The sequence below is a fragment of the Candoia aspera genome, chromosome 2, assembly GCF_035149785.1.
Source record: "Candoia aspera isolate rCanAsp1 chromosome 2, rCanAsp1.hap2, whole genome shotgun sequence".
In the NCBI taxonomy this organism is placed as follows: domain Eukaryota; kingdom Metazoa; phylum Chordata; class Lepidosauria; order Squamata; family Boidae; genus Candoia; species Candoia aspera.
In genome coordinates, this window is record NC_086154.1 from 1,116,838 (window position 1) to 1,131,156 (window position 14,319).

Here is a 14,319-nt window from a genome sequence, read left to right on the forward strand (position 1 = left end):
AGGTTCCCTGAAATGCAAAGATCCCCCCACTTAGTCTGGCAGGCAGGTCAAAAGCTTCTAATGGATCTCTCAGAGTTGGGGGCTGCATATGTCTTGGGGGTCCTCCTCCTTCAGTGCTCAGTCCATGAGGTGCAAATGGGGGACCGGGTTCTATCCATCCTGGCCGCGTAGTCCACCTCTTTGAAAACTTGTCTGGGGAATGTCTTCTATACAGCCTCCTTCAGGGTGGTTTCTGTCTTTAGTGCTCATGAGAGTCTGGGCAGAAATCAAGGGGAGAACAGCTTCCATGGGTGTGGGCACATTAGAGGTGCGATGATCCATTGGGGTGGTTTCTCCTCCTGGCACTTCTAGGAGAGGAGAAAATATCAAGATACACAGTCTGAAGTACCAGTTATTCTGCACAGTGGTGGAGATACAGTACGATGGGCCCGCATCTTCTTGTTCTTCCAGAGAATAAGAAGGCGAGTAGCAGGTGTGATTGATATTGAACAAGGGAATTTAGTTCTCCCATTCCCAACTACTAAGAGCTCTTCATTTTACTTGTAGAGTCAGCATACAAGAAAGGTGGAATATAAATCGAATGAATGAATGAATGCTTTATTTTGCGAACAAAGGCCTTACAAGCTCCATGCCTGAAGCAACAGCTTCTGCATGATGCTTCTTTTGGGGAAGGGGCTGGTCCTTCACCTACCGTTATTCTTCCTCAATATTGCACCTGTAATGTCCACTATTTAGGGGACATAAAAAGGCAGGAGCCACTTTGGTGCCGTTACTTCAGAGCCAGAGCAAAAGGGACATCTGCACCCAGCCAGGACATCTCAGAGGGAGCGTCACTGTGGAGGACCAACCCTCCAGGAAGGTGCTTTGTGGAAGCTGTGGGCTCGGGCCACCCCAAAGCTCCATGCTCTTAGCTAGATCCTGTCCCAGCTCTGCAGTGGTCTGTCGGACAGAGCCCCTTCCTTGCCTCTCTAGCGGAGAGAAGGGTCAGGGAAGACCTCATCCTCCTCCGTAAGGCCCAGAGAGTCCTGGGTGCAAAGGTGACCACTGTGGAGGGATTAAACCTCTCTCAGAGGGAGGAGATCTTGTTTTGTCCTTCACTGTGGGTGCTGTGCTGGCCTTTCTAACCCTGGGGGCCGGGAGCTCCTCTCTCTTTCCTCAGGAGGAAAGAGGGCTGAGAGATCTGGGGTGGTAATATAAGCAGTTCATTTCCCTGCGGGGAAATATTCTCACATCCACCTGCTTCCTCAGAAGCGAAAGGGATTTAAGCCAGGCAGCCCCTTCCTCCCTTTGGCCCTGGACAGGAGCCACGACTGGGGGGTCTGCCAGTTTATCGGCGATTTGGCGATGGTTTTGAGACGCAAAAACCACCTCAGGACTTAAAGGCTCAGGAATCAGAGGCTCCTCCTCAGGAAGGGGGCTCCCTTATTTCACACATTACAGTGCCAAGGCCGTGGGTGGTAACTGGGATTAACCCTTAAGCTGGCTAAACTCTGGATTTCATTTCCTTTTACCAAAGATTGAGGCTTCTGGCGTCAGAAAGATCCTGAAATGGGCAGCTGTAGGGTTCTGGCCAACGAAAAAGGCTTCTGGCCTTGAAAATCGTTCCAAGGCGCTCTTGGCCTTTGAGTCGGACCCGACTGCTGGCGACGCCACGTCTGTTTTCGGGGAGAGGCTCCCCCAGAAATGGGGCCCCTGAGAAGCTGTTCCCCCACTGGCGCTCCCGGTTCCCCGTGACGGCTGAGGGGCGAGGATTGCCTCGGGACGTAAGGCTGGGGCTGGAGGAAAGGCGTTGCCCTGATTTCTGGCTCGAAGGGGGTGCCCAGCGGTGGAAAATGGCACCTTTTGGCAGCCCTGATTGGGCCGCAAGTCCCTTTCTTTTCCTCTTGCCAAGAATGGTGGCCTTTGGCCTCAAGAACACCCTGAAATGGGCACCTCACCGCCCAGGGCTTGACCAGATTTACGCTACACAGGAAAGGCATCAGGCCTTGAAAGTAAATTTGCGATCAATGGTCCCAGATTCTGTACCCACAGAAAAGCTGTGAGAAGGACAAGCAGAAAGCTGGCTCTGGGAAGAAAGCAAGGGGAAGCCATGTCCCAAAACATTGCCCCCAAAACATCTCAGACTTGTCCAGGCATTTGTCAGGACTCAGAGACACAAAACAAGCAATACATTTATTTGAATAAAAAAATGGAGGCCCCCTCCTTCAATCTAAAATTCATTAGCAGATTGTTTCTTCCTTTGGGAGAAATTCTTTGCTAAATGTTTGAAAAAATGTCTCTGAATCTAAAAAAATTGATTGAATTCTCCATTATCTAGTGAAAGGAGGTGTCCTGACTAAGCAAGGACCACGCCGAGACGAGGAGAGAGTCTCCAGTGTTTGATTAACTGCTCTGTTGTTGTTTATTCGTTTAGTCGCTTCCGACTCTTTGTGACTTCATGGACCAGCCCACGCCAGAGCTTCCTGTCGGTCGTCAACACCCCCAGCTCCCCCAGGGACGAGTCCGTCACCTCTAGAATATCATCCATCCATCTTGCCCTTGGTCGGCCCCTCTTCCTTTTGCCTTCCACTCTCCCTAGCATCAGCATCTTCTCCAGGGTGTCCTGTCTTCTCATTATGTGGCCAAAGTATTTCAGTTTTGCCTTTAATATCATTCCCTCAAGTGAGCAGTCTGGCTTTATTTCCTGGAGGATGGACTGGTTGGATCTTCTTGCAGTCCAAGGCACTCTCAGAATTTTCCTCCAACACCACAGTTCAAAAGCATCGATCTTCCTTCGCTCAGCCTTCCTTATGGTCCAGCTCTCACAGCCATATGTTACTACAGGGAACACCATTGCTTTAACTATGCGGGCCTTTGTTGTCAGTGTGATGTCTTTGCTCTTGACTATTTAATTGAGATTTGTCATTGCTCTTCTCCCAAGGATTAAGCGTCTTCTGATTTCCTGACTGCAGTCAGCATCTGCAGTAATCTTTGCACCTAGGAATACAAAGTCTTTCACTGCTTCTACATTTTCTCCCTCTATTTGCCAGTTATCAATCAAGCTGGTTGCCATAATCTTGGTTTTTTTGAGGTTTAGCTGCAAGCCAGCTTTTGCACTTTCTTCTTTCACCTTCATCATAAGGCTCCTCAGTTCCTCTTCGCTTTCAGCCATCAAAGTGGTATCATCTGCATATCTGAGATTGTTAATGTTTCTTCCAGAGATTTTAACTCCAGCCTTGGATTCCTCAAGCCCAGCTTGTCGCATGATGTGTTCTGCATACAAGTTGAATAGGTAGGGTGAGAGTATACAGCCCTGCCGTACTCCTTTCCCAATCTTAAACCAGTCCGTTGTTCCGTGGTCTGTTCTTACTGTTGCTACTTGGTCGTTATACAGATTCTTCAGGAGGCAGACAAGATGACTTGGTATCCCCATACCGCTAAGAACTTGCCACAATTTGTTATGGTCCACACAGTCAAAGGCTTTAGAATAGTCAATAAAACAGAAATAGATGTTTTTCTGAAACTCCCTGGCTTTTTCCATTATCCAGCGGATATTGGCAATTTGGTCTCTAGTTCCTCTGCCTTTTCTAAACCCAGCTTGTACATCTGGCAATTCTCGCTCCATGAATTGCTGAAGTCTACCTTGCAGGATCTTGAGCATTACCTTACTGGCATGTGAAATGAGTGCCACTGTTCGATAGTTTGAACATTCTTTCGTGTTTCCCTTTTTTGGTATGGGGATATAAGTTGATTTTTTCCAATCTGATGGCCATTCTTGTGTTTTCCAAATTTGCTGGCATATAGCATGCATTACCTTGACAGCATCATCTTGCAAGATTTTGAACAGTTCAGCTGGGATGCCGTCGTCTCCTGCTGCCTTGTTATTAGCAATGCTTCTTAAGGCCCACTCAACCTCACTCTTCAGGATGTCTGGCTCTAGCTCACTGACCACACCGTCAAAGCTATCCCCGATATTGTTATCCTTCCTATACAGGTCTTCTGTATATTCTTGCCACCTTTTCTTGATCTCTTCTTCTTCTGTTAGGTCCTTGCCATCTTTGTTTTTGATCATACCCATTTTTGCCTGGAATTTACCTCCAATGTTTCTAATTTTCTGGAAGAGGTCTCTTGTCCTTCCTATTCTATTGTCATCTTCCACTTCCGCGCATTGTTTGTTTAAAAATAATTCCTTATCTCTTCTGGCTAACCTCTGGAATTTTGCATTTAATTGGGCATATCTCTCCCTATCACTGTTGCCTTTTGCTTTCCTTCTTTCTTGGGCTACTTCTAGTGTCTCAGCAGACAGCCATTTTGCCTTCTTGGTTTTCTCTTTCTTTGGGATGTATTTTGTTGCCGCCTCCTGAACAATGCTGCCAACTTCTGTCCATAATTCTTCCGGGACCCTATCTACTAAGTCCAGTCCCTTAAATCGATTCCTCACCTCCACTGCATATTCCTTAGGAATATTAGTGAGCTCATATCTAGCTGATCTGTGGGTCTTCCGTAATCTCTTGAGTCTGATCCTAAATTGTGCAAGAAGAAGTTCGTGATCTGAACTACAGTCAGCTCCAGGCCTTGTTTTTACCGACTGTACAGATGTCCGCCACCTTTGGCTGCAAAGGATGTAATCAATCTGATTTCGGTGTTGTCCATCTGGTGAAGTCCATGTATAAAGCCGTCTCTTAGGTTGTTGGAAGAGAGTGTTTGTTATGCAGAGCGAATTGTCTTGGCAAAATTCTATCAGCCTATGTCCTGCTTCATTTTGTTCTCCCAGGCCATACTTACCTGTAATTCGAGGTGTCCTTTGACTGCCCACCTTAGCATTCCAGTCTCCCGTGATGAAAATAACATCTCTTTTAGGCGTGTTGTCCAGTAGGTGCTGCAGATCCTCATAGAACTGCTCTACTTCAGCTTCTTCAGCATTTGTGGTTGGGGCGTATATTTGGATCACTGTGATGTTAGATGGCTTGCCCTGAATTCGAATTGAGATCATTCTGTCGTTTTTTGGGTTGTATCCAAGCACTGCTTTAGCCACTCTACTATTAATTATGAAGGCTACTCCATTTCTTCTGTGGTCCTCTTGTCCACAGTAGTAGATCTGGTGGTCATTTGATGTGAAGTGGCCCATTCCAGTCCATTTCAGTTCACTGACGCCCAGGATGTCTATCTTTAATCTTGACATCTCACCAATAACCACATCCAATTTGCCCTGGCTCATAGATCTTACATTCCAGGTTCCAATGGTGTGTTGATCCTTAGAACATCGGATTCGCCGTTCACCACCAGCACCGTCGGCCGCTAGCCGTCCTTTCGGCTTTGAGCTAGCTGCGTCATCACGTCTGGGGCTAGTTGAGCTCATCCTCTGTTCCTCCCCAGTAGCATTTTGACCATCTTCCGACCTGGGGGTCTCATCTTCCGATGGTATACCGACATATCTCTGGTTGTACTGATCCATTTAGTTTTCACGGCAAGAATACTGGGGTGGGTTGCCATTACCTTCCCCAGGGATCGCATTTAGTCTGACCTCTCTGTCATGACCTTCCCGTCTTGGGTGGCCCTTCACGGTTTAGCTCATGGCATCATTGAGGTGCTCAAGCTCCAGCACCACGACAAGGTAACTGCTCTAGTAGACCGAAAATCCTACCAAACTGAAGGAGCGTGGGAAAAGCCAGACAGAGAAACCCCCAAACTCAAGGCGGGTCTGTTCTGGGTCTCTTCGAAGGAGAGCTCAAGGCCTCTAAACCATGCACGCGTTTTTCCCCCTGGGTAGGGGCCTCCTCCTGCTCACCATCCCTACTCATGACAGGAGGCTTCCAATATCTGGAAATGTTGCTTCTGCAACAACTGGGCAATTTTTATGTATCTCAGGAAATGGAGGATTTCACCCATTAATCTGGGACCTGGGTCATTTTCCTCTGCAGTGGCAGCAGGCTTGTATAAACCAAGGCAGGATGTCAGTCGAATAAATCTGATAAAAACGCATTTTTATCAAGGTAGAGGAATTCTTGGGTTTTCTTTAGTTCGCTCAGCCAACCCACAGTAAGTTCACATTCCTCCCTTTGGAGGAAATACAGAACATAGGATGTTTTTCTGGGCAGAAAGTTTTGGTTTGGGTATTAAATATCCAGGTCTGGTCAGGACTTTTCCCAGCTTCTCTGGCTATCAAGCAGAGAAACTATTTCCTTTAACCTTCGGAATCAACTCATTTCTGACCTCACTACAGAGATGTTTCTGTTCTCACGTCCTTTTCATATGTCATGTTACCCTTGATGGGTTGGATGTTCAATCCTTCCAATTTTTTTCCTATAGTATTAAAAAAATGCCGTTGAAGTAGAACTTGGTGGGTGGTTGTGTACAACTCTTTTTATATTCCATCTGAGGGAACACTGGAATAACGCAAGTCTTTTTCTGCACTGCTTTGAATGAAATTTGTTGTAGATGCTGCTTCAGGACTTCACATAAACGGCTCTGTTTGGGTAGGGAAAGATTTATGGGCTTTGTAGTCTTCAAATGGTTTTGCGGTGTGTGGTCCCAACTCATTATGTTTGGATGGGCAGTGAGATAAACGATGCTTACGGAACGACAGCTGGGATCGCAGAACCATAGACTTGAAAGGAGGCATTGAGGGCATCAAGCCAAGCCCCGCTTGGTGCAAAAAATCCAAATTGAAGCATCCCAGATAAAGAGCTTCCACTCACAAACTGCTCTTCCAGTTATGAAGTTCTTCCTAATACTGAAATGGAATCTGCCTCCTATAAATTAAATTCACTATTCCACATCCTCTACTCTAAAATGAGAGAGAGCAGATCCTGGTTTGCTTCTCTTGAATATTCTTTCTGGCATTCAAAGAATATCATATTCCCATCTTCAGTCTCCCCTTCTCGAGATTAACGTGCCCTGATCCTTGGATATTTCCTTAAGGATTTAGCTTCTGGTTCCCTAACCTTGAAAGTAAATTTGTGTTAAGCCATTGCAGATCTTTTCCCCTGCTTTCTGAGAGAAAACAGTGTCAGAATCAAAGGAGAACTCAGACCGTCCGATGTGTAGCTTTCCTCCACAGTGAACATTTAAAAAGGAGACAGCGTTGCCCTGCTAGGGACTTTGCGGCTTAAGTCAAAGGAAGCATCCCAAGAAATTATCTCTGAGGACACATGGGCCATGACAAGGATGTCAGACAGGATACCCACCTGGGCTAACCAGGTGGATCCACAGGATATTGTGCTTGATAGCACTGGAAATACGTCAGAATCCACCAAGTTAATAAAATTTTGCTGTGACTCTCACAGAATTTTGGAAACCTGCAGAGAAATTGGCCATTGGTCCTGTTGCAGATCCTTCCACATCCTTAATATGTATCAGTCCACCGGATGGACCTCTTTATTGGTGAGATGATGGCAAAAGTAGCTTGACCTGCAGGATGGTCTCTAGGTTAGAGATCCCCTGGTGCCTATAATAACGTGACCATATTTGAGATAAATTTGGACTTTGGCTGCACTGACAAAAAATATGCCCAGACTGGCCAGGGCTGTACTTTCTGTCAGCGGAGGATGCAGCCTGTGGCACAGGTGTGATTGTGGCTAGTAACCCAATCCTCACTTTCTCTAACATGAAAACCATTGTCAGAAAAACTCTATTGATTCAAGCCATGATGGGAGGTGAAGGTCAACATCTGTGGAACCATTGGGTGTCCTTTCTGAGTCTTTGTACAGTTTTCCTTACCTTGAAAGGGAACAGCAGGGTGGATGTGTATGGAAATACCTGTTTTTAGAATTTGTGAAGCCTTCCTGAGCTTGTCTGTTAGTGAGAAACATTTTCTTCTTCTTTCAGGGCCCGATATCCTTCCCGGAGGTGGCGGTGTGTTTCTCCGAGGAGGAGTGGGCTCTGCTGGATGCCACGCAAAAGGCCCTCCACGGGGAAGTCATGCGAGAGAATTCTAGCAACGTGGCCTCCCTGGGTAAGGGAAGGGCCCCTCTTTGCTCTGCGTCCTAGATACTCCCTTTGAGGATCAGCAATATTATGGAAGGCCTGGAAAGGGAGTAAGAACCAATTAAAGCAAATATTTGTAGCTCAGGGTTGAACTATGGAGTCCTTGGTGCTCTCTGAGCCTTGTTGCTTTCTTGCAGATGTTTCATTGCCAGACTAGGCAACATCTGCAGTGCCTGAAGATGACGATTGAAGGCACTGAAGACGTTGCCTAGTCTGGCCATGAAACATCTGCAAGAAAACAACAAGGCTCAGAGAGCACCAAGGACTCCACAGGAAGTAAGAAACAGTAAGGCAAACATATCATGGTAGAAGACAAGAGAAAGAAACAGCTTCAGTTACTTGCATCCTTCACTGTACTCCCTATTTTCTATCTTTCCTTCCACTGGGTCCATACATGGCCTCCTCTTTTTTAAAATTCTCACCTCTCTCTTTCTGAAGATCTCACCGTCTCCATTCATCTATTTATTTATTATTTATTTGTCAAGTTTTATTACCGCCCATCTCCCCCCCAAAGGACTATGGCTTTCTTGCCTTCGCTTTCCTCTCATCCTAGTAACCAGGTCCACTTTCATTCTGTCTGTACGACCCAACCAGCTCAATGCAATTCATTTCTACTGGCTTCTTGCGTTTGTATTCAATCCAGGTTTGTTTAGCACTCTTCATTCTTGACCCTATGTCTTCTTGCTTCTTGCTATGTGTTTCTTACTATAAGTACCCTGTTTGCACTGCATTCAAAGTACATTTAGGCTTCTTGTGATGTACCCAACTCTTACTTCCATTTAACTAAGCTGGTAGAAACTTTCATTCCTATATATAAATGGCGAGATATATACGTTCATTTACTTGCTCGTTGTTTTAGCCAGTTTTGTGTACCTTACAACTGTTCACGCCATTTTCTCTGTCAAACACCCTCATCTCAGCCTTTCAGATGCTCATTTTCAGATCCATGCTCTTTCTTGCATCTCTCTAATTGTCACTGCAGACCATTCAGAATCTCAGGCACAAGATGTAGCTGCAGAATAGCAGCTCGCCTGCGTTCACACCTGTTTCTCCAGGGTTGAGCTGTTTGCTAAGCCTTCCCCTCATTCTCCCTCAGGCTTTATATCATGCACATCCCCTGCCTGGCATAACGTCACAAGCGTTTCCCCGATTTGGTTCATTGCCACTTCTCATTCCCTTTCAGTTCAATTCTGCCACACACCAATACCCCTGTCATTTTTTTCACTCACCCTTACTATCTTTCCGTTTGTAGAGAGGAATACTAACAGCATTCTTCCAGGATCAGGCAAAGAGTCATCTTCAGCCATGCATTAAAGAAGTTGCACAGCTGCTCCAGAAGCAAAGTGCATTTTTATTTTAACCTTTCTCCAGTTAAGCCATCTATCACATAGCCATAACCCTATCCCATCTGGTTATTATTCTTAATATTTGTATTGGTTTTAACCATGGCTGTTTTAATTTTTGTTTTATATATACTGCAAGCCCCAAGGGTGTTTTGATTGCAGCAGGTAGAAGTTATTAATAAATCAATAAATCAATAGTCCTGCATGTGTCACTTCCTTTTTACTTAATTTTTTCTTGAACGTTAATATTGATAGCGTCTGATTCAATTCTGCTGTTCAGCAAATCATAATCATTCCCATGTAAACCTTTAAAATACGCCTTCCAGAAATCTCACCTTGTCTTTGTTTTAAGGTGAAAAGCTTTGGGAGATGTTCCATCAAAGGTCTGTTGTGATAGTCTGCAGTTTTTGAAGTATGAACTAGCAGCAATCCTAGTTGGGCAGAAGTGGCCTACAATTTGACCAACCTGAAGCAGTTCATAAGATCTTACGGAATGGATTTGGGGGATCCTAATACAACTAATTTTAGGCTGGGGAAACAGGTCTTCAGATGAAACAGGGAGGCTGTTTCGGAGTGATTTGCTCAACAGCCTTTAAAAATCCTGGAAAGCCCCTGGATGGTGCTTTTGAAATTCCCCAACTCCATCCATCCTTTCTCCTTGAAATCAGTGAGCACTGGTTGACTGACAACATTTCAAGGCCTGAATTGAAAGGAAGTTCCAGAAACCCCTTCCGGGAAGTGACTTTCTTGCTTTGATTTGGTCTGGTTTTGCTTTGAATTCAAAGAGCTGGGAAATATCTTTTGTACTCAGAAGTAACTGTCTATCGATTTCTTCCTTGAAGTACCCAAACCAGAGCCTGTCTTCTGGGGGGAAGAAGGAGATCTCCTCTTCTGGGGATCCAAGAAGGGTGAGTGAACAGCAAGTCCCTGCTAAAACCATTTCGTGTCCTGCCTTTGAGGGCCTCCTGGGTGAGTTTTCAGTTTGCGTCAATCTCACCATGATTAGACTGACCAGTTGACTGAAAAGAGGGAGAGCAGCTTGTGGACTCAGAGCTGCCTGTGGCCCCCAAGTCTCCTTTCTGCAGGTCCCAGACCTTGATGGATAAAAAGAGATGAAATTCCTAAACCCTAGGCCTCCATACCTTTCACATGCTCCAACCCACTTTTCAGCTGTCAGTCCTGGGCCACTTGAAGATTGTATTCCCATCAAAAGGGTAACAGCTCCTCTCATCCCTGGCAACAGTGTGCGGCCTTCTGCCAGTTTTCCATACACACATTCCTGGAGCTGGGGCAATGGAAGAGAAGGCTGTGCCACCCCCTCTGCAGAGAAACCAACTCCCTTGGAGTCTTCCCCAAAGTACAGCATTAGTTCCTGTGGGGAGGGACACAAGGATATTCCGTCCCTAGGGAGGGGGCTGCCTTTGGGGTCTTCCGAACTGGAGACCGGTTGACTGCCCTTTCATGATGCTGCCCGACCAGAAGTAGGGAGGGCAGCTTTTGATCTGAGAATGGATGCCCACTCCATTCCCAGGGTGGGAAAGTTGCGATGCAGGAACTCTTCCCCAGCCCTAGGAGGTCTTGAATTGAGAACTTCCAAAGGAAGAATAGGATGAAGTCACTACCCGTTGTTTTGTGTTATTTAATCTTAATCTTTGTTTCTTAAGAAGGAAAAGCAGTAATCTAAGTCTCTTGAACTCAATGGGGAATAGTCTAGCAAAGAAACGAACTCTTAACAGGTACGTAAGAAAAAGTGTAACAAAGATTTTGAGAAAGGATACGGAGAGGAGGTAAAGAATCTTGGAGAAGCCAATTAATTCCATTAGAATTAACTCGTTAGCTAATGGGAGTTGATCCTTGGTGCATGCTCAGCTATTGTGTTGAAGGTCTAGTAAAATATACTTCTCCCTCTCCCTACCTCCCTAGCTGGAAACGAGTCAGAAAATGAGGATTATCCAGAGCCAGATATGGTGATGGCAGAAATGATCAAACGTGAAATGACAAAAGAGATATTTCAAAATCCCTGGCGAACAAAAACACATAAAGAAAACCACTCTAAGGATGTGGAGAAGTCATCCTCTTTCCAGTGCGTGGATGTCCCTGAGTTCCCAACACAAGAGGATTACACGGGAAATAGACCTGGGAACTATCTACTACACGAGAGAAAGGATAAATCAGACTCACCTAATCAGTCTGAAACTGAGACTAGGCCCAACCAAAATGAATGGATAAAAGATGGAACCTTCAACGAAATTTTCCCTCCTACTTTATGTCAAGAAATGCACACTGGAGAGAGACCCTATAAATGCATCCAGGGTGGAAAAGACTTCAGTGATCCCAATAACCTGATTTCCCATGAATTAATACATGCAGGGGAAAGATTGTATAAAAGTACTGAGTGTGGAAAGAGCTTCAAACAAAGTGGTCAACTGACAGCCCATAAGAAGCTTCACACAGAAGATAAACCGTATCCGTGCACAGAGTGTGGAAAGAGCTTCAGCCAGAATCGTTACCTTACTTCGCATCAAAGGCTCCATACTGGAGAGAAACCCTATAAATGCGTGGAGTGTGGAAAGAGCTTCAAGCACACTGGTACCCTTATTTCCCACAGGAGGATCCATTCTGGGGAAAAACCTTATAAATGCATAGATTGTGGAAAAAGTTTCAAGCAGATTAGTGAACTTACTTCCCATAAAAGAATCCACACAGGAGAGAAACCATATCAATGCATGGAGTGTGGAAAAGGTTTCAAACGCAGCTGTGAACTAACTTCGCATAGAAGAATTCACACAGGAGAGAAACCATATAAATGTATGGAATGTGGAAAGAGCTTCAGCAACAGTAGTTCCCTTGCTTTACATAAAACGATCCACACTGGGGAGCAACCATACCAGTGCACTGAATGTGGGAAGTGTTTCAAACAGAGCAGTAAACTCACCTCTCATAAAAGGATCCATACTGGAGAGAAACCATATAAATGCACGGAGTGTGGAAAGAGCTTCAGGTTGGGTACTCAACTTACTTCTCATAAAGGTATCCATACAGGAGAAAAACCATACAAATGTATGGAATGTGGAAAGAGCTTCAGGAAGCGAAGTTCCCTTAATTTCCATGAACGGATCCACACAGGGGAGAAGCCATATAAGTGTTTAGAGTGTGGAAAGAGCTTCAGCTGGAGCCGTTACCTTACTTCCCATAAAAGGCTCCATACAGGAGAGAAATCATATCAATGCATGGAGTGTGGAAAGAGCTTTAAAGAGAGCAGTTACCTTACTTCCCATAAAAGACTCCACACAGGAGAGGAACCATATAAATGCTTGGAGTGTGGAAAGAGCTTCCAACAAAGCAGTAAACTTAACGCTCATAAAAGGCGTCATACTGGGGAGAAACCACATAAATGTATAGAGTGCGGAAAGAGCTTTCAGGACAGGGGTAACCTCACTTCACACCGAAGGATCCATTCAGGGGAAAAACCATATCAATGCATGGAGTGTGGTAAGAGCTTCACCCAGAGCAGTTCCCTTACTACCCATAAAAGACTCCACACAGGAGAGGAACCATATAAATGCTTGGAGTGTGGAAAGAGTTTCAAATGGAGAGGTCAGCTTACCTCACATAAAAGGGTCCACACAGAAGAGAGACCATATAAATGCACGGAGTGTGGAAAGTGCTTCAAATGGAGAGGTGAACTTACTTTGCATAAAAGGCTCCACCCAGGAGAGAAACCATATAAATGCATGGAGTGTGGAAAAAGCTTCAGCATGATGAGTTTCCTTACTTTCCATAAAAGGGTGCATACAGGGGAGAAACCCTATAAGTGCACGGAGTGTGGAAAGGACTTCAGTCACCGCTGTAGCCTTACTTCACATAAACGGCTCCATACCGGGGAGCGGCCATATAAATGCACGGAGTGCGGGAAGAGTTTCAGCAAGAGCAGTAACCTCACTTCCCATAGAGGGACCCACACAGGAGAGAAACCGTATGAATGCATGGAGTGTGGGAAGAGTTTCAAACAGAGCAGCAGCCTTGCTTCCCATAAAAGGCTCCATACAGGAGAGAAACCGTATAAATGTTCTGAGTGTGGAAAGACATTCAGGTTGAGTAGTCGGCTTAGATCTCATAAAAGGATCCACACAGGCGAGAAGCCATATCAATGCACAGAGTGTGGAAAGAGCTTCAAGCAGAGCAGCAACCTTGCTTCCCATAAAAGGCTCCACACGGGAGAGAAACCATACAAATGCACGGAGTGTGGAAAAAGTTTCAAGCAGAGCAGCAACCTTGCTTCCCATAAAAGGCTCCACACTGGGGAAAGGCCGTATAAATGCACCGAGTGTGGAAAGGGCTTCAGGAAGAGCAGTTCCCTTACTTCCCATAAAAGGGTCCACACAGGAGAGAAACCCTATCAGTGCACTGAGTGTGGAAAGAGATTCCAACAAAGCAGTAAACTTAATGCTCATAAAAGGCGTCATACTGGGGAGAAACCATATAAATGTATGGAGTGTGGAAAAAGCTTTAGTGACAGCAGTTCCCTTACTTCCCATAAAAGGATCCACACAGGAATGACCATATAAATGCACAGAATGTGGCAAAGACTTCAGTCACCGCAGTAGTCTTACTTCCCATAAAAGGCTCCGCTCCGGGGAGCGACCATATAAACATACGGCGTGTGGAAAGAGCTTCAGCAAGAGCAGTAACCTAATTTCCCATAAAAAGCTCCATCTAGGAGAGAAAGTGTGAAGCAGTGAAAGAGTTTCAAAGAGAGTAACGAACTTATTTCACACAAAATGATTGCAGAAGGGGAATAATCGGAGTATAGAAGCGTTTCAGGCTGAGCAGTGAGCTCGTATCTTATAACAGTATCCACCGCATGTCTTCTACATACATGCATGGAGGATAGAAAAAGTCTCGTTGTGATGGGTGATATCAGAAGAGCATCGTGTGTTGAACGTGTGCGAATCTTATTTCCCATGGAAAGGATCCTTACAGGGACAAAGTAGGTCTCATTGTGGAGACA

General features: G+C 45.3%; 1 protein-coding gene and 1 pseudogene across 1 annotated transcript in view; both read left to right on the top strand.

The window, feature by feature from the left end:
- LOC134491907 (zinc finger protein 91-like) overlaps positions 1–14,125 on the top strand; it is a 362,387-nt pseudogene extending 348,262 nt beyond the window's left edge.
- LOC134491913 (zinc finger protein 595-like) overlaps positions 1–14,319 on the top strand; it is a 610,720-nt gene that overhangs the window by 1,001 nt on the left and 595,400 nt on the right. The window lies entirely within an intron of this gene.